The sequence below is a fragment of the Triticum dicoccoides genome, chromosome 6B, assembly GCF_002162155.2.
Source record: "Triticum dicoccoides isolate Atlit2015 ecotype Zavitan chromosome 6B, WEW_v2.0, whole genome shotgun sequence".
Lineage (NCBI taxonomy): Eukaryota > Viridiplantae > Streptophyta > Magnoliopsida > Poales > Poaceae > Triticum > Triticum dicoccoides.
Genome location: NC_041391.1, coordinates 442,941,555 through 442,950,199, shown reverse-complemented (window position 1 = coordinate 442,950,199; position 8,645 = coordinate 442,941,555).

Below are 8,645 nucleotides of genomic sequence, written 5' to 3'. Positions count from 1 at the left end.
GTTTTGCAACACTGCTTAAGTATAGCTACTGTTTTCCTATCTTTTCAGATTCAGGACAATAAATATGATTTCAAGGGAACTGCACAATATGGACTCATGTTGAGTCATCTCTATTGCCTCATGTGTTTGCTGCAAATGTGTCAGCATCAATTGCAAGATGAGGCAGCTAGCTAGTTGTGGAGTTGCCAACATGCTCATAGTGCTCGCAACATTGAGAAGAAACAAGCATGCCCAGGAAATTAATGCGTGCGCAGGGAGGCCCTTTGCTCAGAGAAGCATCGACCGATTTTCTTTATTTCCACACCTTCTCACAACTTTGTATTGGTTATAGTATGGTGAATCATTGAGATGCATACACATGCTGAACTTTTGTTCTTCTGAATGTTAGTATGCATACCGTATCTTCCGAAGCTTAGTTTAATGTGAGTGTCTGCATCCAGTACCGCATCCTCTAATTTTGTGGATGCACATAGAGAAAATAAATCTCCTTAATTTACTCCATAACCACCCTATTAAATAGGCCTAGTAACAAACCAGGCGCATGTAGTGGCCGGCAGGCACATGCATCCTGCATGCATGGCCAGTCAGCCAAGTCCATGTGCCAGCTCCAATGCAGCAACGCAAAAGAGAGAGCGGTTCTTGAGAAAAAGCGAGTACTTAGTGCAGCTGGCCTTATAAACACGAACAACTCGCTCTCCCACTTCCGCCCTCCCCCCCAATTCCCCCCACTCCCCAATCTTCCTCACTCGTCTAGAAAACCCCCACTCACCTTCTTCCTCACTTTGTAAGTGCATCTAGTGCCCCTTAGTGATTTTGGTGTATTGAAGACTTATAAGTTAAGGGACTAATGTGTTTATCAGTGTACACAGGTCTATAAGTCTATGAGGAGTTTGATATTTACAGAGAAAGTCGACCCCTAAAAATGAATATCTTCGACTGAAGATTTTGGTATTCCTGAAGACTTTGAAAGTGAAGAAATTGGTAAGTCCGTGAAGACTTGATATACATGCGAGGAATATGAAGCTTGAAGACTTCCGTTTTTATAGTTTTTTTTCTCCTTCTTGAGTCATAGGAAACACCGTACTGTTAAAGGGGGTCGAGGAAGTACTAAGGAAAAATTTCCACATGATGCTCAACTCAAAATCCTACACCTACCAATCCCTTTGAGTGAAGCCATTGGAAATCTCATACAGTTCAGTCAATTTCTTCAGTGACAGAGACGAAGTTCTTCTGGTCGCTGAGGAATTTGTTCTGACTGAGGAGTTAGGAATTTGCCCGTGCGGATTGCCTACACAGTGAGGAACATGATAGCCCTGAGGAATTTGAGAGTCAAATTTCCGACCGTTGCTGTGCTACGCGCCAGCTATCCCAAAATATCTTATCCACATAATGGTCATATCATTGAAGGGCATTTATGTCTTATCATGTCGGGCTGCTCCCTAGGCTATAAATAGCCGCCCCCTACAACAACTAGCTGGTTGGCTGATCCGAGAGAAACTGACACTTGTCATTTGAGAGCAAACCAACCTCCGAGGACTTTGAGCGAAAATCATCGAGTGAGGAAAATCCAAACCCAAACACCCACAAACCCAAAGTGATTGAGCATCACTGAAGAGATTGATCCTGCGTGGATCCGACGCTTGTTACCTTTGAAGACTGTGCTTCTTCCAGACGGTTAGGCGTCATGGTCTAGAGCATCCAAGAGGAATTGTGGATCACCGAGTGACCGAAGTCTGTGAAGGTTTGGAAGTCACCTAAAGACTTACCACGAGTGATTAGACGAGGTCTGTGTGACCTTAGTTCAAGGAGAATACAGTGAGGACTTGGTGTCCTGAGCTGCGTGCTCAGCGACTGGGTGTCCGGGACTGTGTGTCCTCGAGTTTAAATACTCAGCCGCTCCAACCAGACGTACAACTGAGACAACAGTTGGAACTGGTTTACCAAATCATTGTCTTCAGCAACCTTACTGGTTCTACCTCCTCAACTCATTCATTTCCTCATTACTGTGTTGAGTGTTTGTTCATATCTGTGTTTGAAGACTTTGACTGAAGACTTTCTCAATTTCCTCAGTTCAATTTCTTCAGTATGTTTGTCTTCATCTTGTGTTATCCTGTGTTTACGCTTTCTGTACTCTGTGTTTGTCTTCATTTCATCATGATGACCATGTGTGTATTCTGTTATGCTTACTTCTGAGTACTTATTCCGCTGCAAGTAGTTCTTCGCTAAGGAATTTCCTCACTGGCAAATTCCTCAGTGAAGAATTCATAAAAATTGCCTATTCACCCCCCCTCTAGTCGATATAACACACTTTCAATTGGTATCAGAGCAAGGTACTCCCTTTTTCTGTGTGATTTTGGTTTAACCACCTGGAGTTCTAGTTATGTCGACCGCAGGTATGATCAAGGTCTCTGCTGGGTGTCCTACCTTCGATGGCACGGACTACCCCTACTAGAAGAATAAGATACGAATGCATCTTGAAGCAATTGACAACGATCTCTGGTACATTGTGGAAAATGGTGTTCCCTCAGTCACACCTTCCCTGAATGCTGCTGATGTGAAGAGATTCAAGCAACTCGATTCTCATGCGAAGAATATCATATGTGGTCATCTGAGTAAAGGGCAGTATGGTAGAGTGAGTGCTTTGGAAACTGCTAAGCTTATTTGGGATAGGCTCTCCAAAGTAAACGAAGGAGTCTCAACTCAACGTGACTCTCGTGTCGATGTTCTTCGCAATCTCTTCAACCGCTTCAAAAGACTCGACAATGAAAATGTTCTGCAAACCTTCGATCACCTCACTGATATCTCAAATGAGCTTCAAGCGCTCGGTGCCACTGACATCACCAATCATGAGGTGGTGAAGAAATTGCTGAGATCACTCGATTCGTCATTTGACACTCTGGCACTGATGATTCAAGAGCGTGCTAATTACAAGTCACTAGATCCCGCTGATATCCTCGAGAGGCTAAATACTCATGAGTTCCAGCTTGCTGAAAAGAGAGATCTCTATGGTTCAAGCTATGGCAGAACACGTGCCCTGAAGGCCAAGGCAGTATCTGAATCTGAAGGTGAAGATTCTGGTAGTAGCCTTGGTGATCCTGACGAATTGAGTCAGGAGCTAGCACTGCTCATGAAGAAGTTCCAAAAATTCTCAAGACATAGTCGCTTTGGAAAATCTTCAAGGAGCAGTGATTCCTCATCAAGTGACTATAAGAGAAGGCTATGCCACAAATGCAAGAAGCCTGGTCACTACATTCAAGATTGTCCTCAGTGGGACAAGGAACTAAAGAAGAAGAAATACAAGGATTGCAGTTCTGATGATGCCAAGAAGAAGAAGAAATCTTCAAAGTCTTCATCATCAAAATCCTCAAAGTCTTCATCCCACAAGAAGAGCAGCTCCAAGAAGGCTCGGGCATTCATTGGCAAGGAAATGGATTCTGATGGTGAATCTGAGGATAATGAGGAAGAGGAGGCATCCGAGGAGTCTGAGTCAGGTTTGGCAAGTCTAGCTCTTACTACCGCATTTGTCAGCAAGTCTATCTTCAACTCTGAAGAAAATGGCAACACCAACAATGCTGATGAAGGCAATGACGACTATGCTCCCACCTATTTCTTCATGGCAAAGGCCGCTAAGGTAACTAAATACCCCTCTTCTGAATCAAGTGAGGATGAATCTGATGAAAATCTCAAGCCTAGCTACTCTAAACTTGCTAAGATTGCTGTGAAACAGCAAAAGGCTATTGAAAAACTTCAAAACATGCTAGACAAAAGTGATGATATGTTGGGTGATGAAATGGACCGCACTAAAGACTTAACTGAAAATCTTCAGAGACTTCAGTCTAAGTTTGACAACCTTCAAAGTCATCATAAAACCCTCTTAACTGATCACGAGAAGCTTTCTCTTGAACTTCTTCAAAGAAAGCAAGATCTTGAGAAGCTAAGAGTGAGTTATGAAGATCTTCAGAAGGAGCGCGATTCATTACTTGCTCAATAAATCAGCGCTACTTAGGAAGAATTTGTTCCTCCATGCTTAAAGTGCATTGAACGTGAATCTGCTAATTCTTCACCTGAATGTTCAAATGCTTCAACTGTTACAAATTCTTCACCTGCCTCTGCTATCACTAATTCCTCATCTGAGGACATTGCTAGTATCACTGACGATGCAGGGCTGAAGGAATTGTATATGACAGGCATGTACAAAAGCCTCAAAGGCCATCAGACTCTCTGTGATGTGCTCAAAAAGCAGATCCTCAACAGAAACCCTAGAAAAGAGGGTATTGCCTTTGAGAGGAAACTCAATGCTGATGGAACATACTGGAAGCCTGAGCAGTATCCCAAAACCTCATGGGTTGCTGCAAAGGAACCTCCAGTTGATCCATCTAACTTATCTGGCTTTACATGTGAATCTCCTCATTCATCTGATGAGTCATTTGACTCCAACTATAAACTGTTCAAAAATCGGAATGGTGAAGTATTTGCTAGATATGTTGGCACTAACTGCAGGAACGGTTCCCCTATGAAGAAAATCTGGGTTCCCAAAAGTTATGTTGAAAGTCTTCAGGTGAATGTCCTCATGACACCACCAGTGAAGAATAGGAACCCCAGATCAAACTCTTCATATGGACCAAATTCTTCATATGGATCCAAGTCCTCATACAGACCAAATTCCTCACATGGATCAAAATCCTCATATGAACATCATCGTGCTAACAACTCTGTTTCGCAGGGTAGAGCTAAGGGCTATGAATATGTGCATTATTCTTCAAATCATTATGTTCATAAGTCCTCGAAGAATTTCTCTGCTTATTCATATGCTTACCCTAACCCCTCTTATGAGAAACGAAGTGGACTGGCGTCCATGCCACCTTTCTCATATGGTGCTCGTAGAGTGATGAATTGTTTGCCACCCCTCCAGATGTGGGTGATGAAGAAAAAGAACTAATCTCTTATGCAGGGTCAGGTCTCCAGTCGTACTCAAAACGACTGAAGAATTTGCAAGAGACCTGAACATTGCCTGAAAGGACGCAGGCGAATCATGATGAAATGAACTTTCATTTCACACGTCCTCATACTGATTATCTGATCAAAATTACTTGATGAAATTGAACTGATGATACTGATGTCATATTCTTCACTGATGAAGTATATGAGTTTGTAAGCTGCACTAATTCATCTGCAGGATGATCAACCTAAAGCAAATGAGTGGGTCCTCGATAGTGGATGTACAAATCACATGATTGGTGACAAAAATCTATTGATGGATGCTCCCTTAATACCATCACATCTGAAGCATATCATCTTTGCTGACAAAGGCAAAAGTTAGGTATTGGGTCTAGGTAAGGTTGCGATCTCTAAGGATCGACACATGGACAAAGCCATGCTTGTCGAGACCCTAGGATACAACCTCATGTCTGTCTCAATGCTTTGTGATCTTGATATGGTTGTTGCCTTTGGCAAGTATCGTTGTGTTGTGATCATGGAAGCTGACAATTACAAAGTCTTCGAAGGCTTTAGGAGAGGAGACTTGTACATTGTTGATTTCTCTATAGGACCACAACCTGCCGTGTGCTTACTTGCGAAAGCTTCAGAAGCCTGGCTATGGCATCGACGACTTGGTCACGCAGGCATGAGGAATTTGCACATGCTTGCGAAGAAGAAGCATGTCATTGGCATTGAGAATGTCAAATTCCTCAAGGATCACTTGTGTGGTGCCTGTGAAGCTGGGAAGATGACTAAGGCCAAGCATCCAGCGAAGACTATCATGACCACCACTCGACCATTTGAATTGCTTCACATGGATCTCTTCGGTCCTAATCATTATTCTGCTGAGACTAATGATGCATCTCTATATGGCTTTGTTATTGTTGATGATTACTCTCGTTACACATGGGTACACATTGTTACTTACAAACATGAAGTGCAGGAAGTCTTCAAATGATTTTCCTTGAGGGCTTCAACCAACTTTGGTGTGAAGATCAAGCACATCAGGAGTGACAATGGAACTGAGTTCAAGAATTCTGGTCTTAATGACTATCTTGATGAACTTGGTATTACTCATGAGTTATCTGCTCCTTATACTCCAAAGCAAAATGGCGTCGTGGAGCGCAAGAATAGAACTCTTGTTGAGATGGCTCGCACTATGCTTGATGAATACAAAAGGCCTCATCGTTTTTGAATTGATGCAATTGATACCGCGTGCCACATCATCAACAGAGTATATCTTCACAAATTCTTCAAGAAGACTGCCTATGAACTCCTCACTGACAAGAAACCCAATGTGAGTTATTTCAAAGTCTTCGGTGCTAAATGTTGGATTAGAGATCCTCATCACAATGCTAAATTTGCACCGAAAGCACATGAAGGTTTTATGCTTGGTTACGAAAAGGACTCGCACACCTACAGAGTCTTCAACATCACTCTTCACAAGATTGTTGAAACTGTAGATGTGCAGTTCGATGAAACTAATGGCTCGCAAAGAGAGCACCTACCTTCTATGATAGATGAACCAGCACCTGAGGATTCTATCAAGTACTGAGGATGTCATTCCTACCGAAGAATCTACTGAAGAATTCATTCGAGAACGCGAAGATCGACGAGCTAATGTACCTGAGGAAAATGCTGAAGAAAATGATGCTGAAGAAAATGCTGATCAAATTCCTCGACGACAACCAGCTCATCCTCGCGTTGCAAAAGAAGTGCAAGTTGAAAAGATCATCGATGACATTGAAGCACCAGGTCCTCTCACACGCTCAAAAGCTTCACATTTATCTAACTTTTGTGGGCACTATGCTTTTGTCTCTATCACAGAGCCCACCAAAGTAGATGAAGCATTTCTAGAGCCTGAGTGGATTCAGGCCATGCAAGAAGAATTACATCAGTTCGAGCTCAACAATGTCTGGGAACTGGTCAAACGTCTAGATCCTCGTAAGCATAATATCATTGGCACAAAGTGGATCTACCGCAACAAGCAAGATGAAAATGGCCTTGTGGTGAGGAATAAGGCACGACTTGTAGCTCAAGGCTACACACAGGTTGAAGGAATTGATTTCGATGAAACTTTTGCACCTGTTGCTAGACTTGAGGCTATTCGCATATTACTTGCTTATGCTAACCATCATAATATCACTTTATATCAAATGGATGTGAAAAGTGCATTCCTCAATGGTAAGCTTGAGGAAGAAGTATATGTTGCTCAACCCCCAGGTTTTGAAGATCCAAAGAATCCTGACAAAGTCTTCAGACTCAACAAGGCCCTCTATGGCCTCAAGCAGGCCCCTCGGGCGTGGTATGATACTTTGAAGGAATTCTTCGTGAAGAATGGCTTCACACCCGGTTCACTCGACCCTACTCTCTTTACTAAATCTTATGATGGTGAACTGTTTGTGTGCCAAATATACGTTGATGATATTATCTTTGGCTGTACCGACCAACGATATAGTGATGAATTTGCCTATATGATGAGTGAAGAATATCAAATGTCTATGATGGGAGAGTTGAAATTCTTCTTAGGTCTTCAAATTCGTCAATAGCACAATGGTATATTCATATCTCAGGAGAAATACCTCAAGGATGTTCTGAGGAAATTCGGCATGCAAGATTGCAAAGGAGTCAAAATTCCTATGCCCACAAATGGCCATCTATGCACTGATGAAAATGGTATTGACTTCGATCACAAGGTATACCACTCCATGATTGGTTCTTTATTGTACTTATGTGCATCTAGGCCAGATATAATGCTTAGTGTTTGCATGTGTGCCCGATTTCAAGCTACACCGAAGGAATCACACCACAAGGCTGTGAAGCATATTCTTCGATATCTAGCTCACACACCAACACTAGGATTATGGTACCCCAAGGGCTCTACTTTGATCTCATTGGATATTCTGACTCTGACTATGCTGGTGATCGTGTGGACCGCAAGTCAACATCTGGTACTTGTCATTTCCTCGGACAATCTTTGGTCTGTTGGTCTTCGAAGAAACAGAACTGCGTATCACTGTCTACTGCAGAAGCTGAGTACATTGCTGCTGGGTCTTGTTGTGCTCAATTGCTGTGGATGAAGAAAACTCTCAAGGACTACGACATCAACATGAAGAATGTGCCTCTCTACTGTGACAATGAGAGTGCCATCAAGATTGTGCACAACCCAGTTCAGCACTCGAAGACAAAGCACATTCAGATTCGTCATCATTTTCTTCGTGATCATGTGTTGAAGGGCGACATTTCTATTGAGCATGTGAAGACTGAAGAACAGCTAGCCGATATCTTCACAAAGCCCTTGGATGAGAAGAGATTTAGCAAGTTGCGGTGTGAGCTAAATATCTTAGAATCTTCGAATGTTCTTTGAAAAGGACACACATCCTAACACTTATGCAAAATTGATGACTTAGATGTGCAACACATGAAGAAACGTTTTTCTGCAATCAATGAAAAATAACACTCTAAGTGTGAAGAAATTAATGAAGTATTTGATTTTCCGAACCCTATGACAATTGTACGCGGTGTCTGAAATCATCATTCTTATACGGTGGGTCACGCCACCAACAAAGTTGAAAATCTTCAATTTGATTTTTTCCTCAGTGTTGAAATTCCTCAGTTTTTGGAATTCTTCAACTTTTCAAAATCTTCACTGTTTCTGTCGTTTTTCT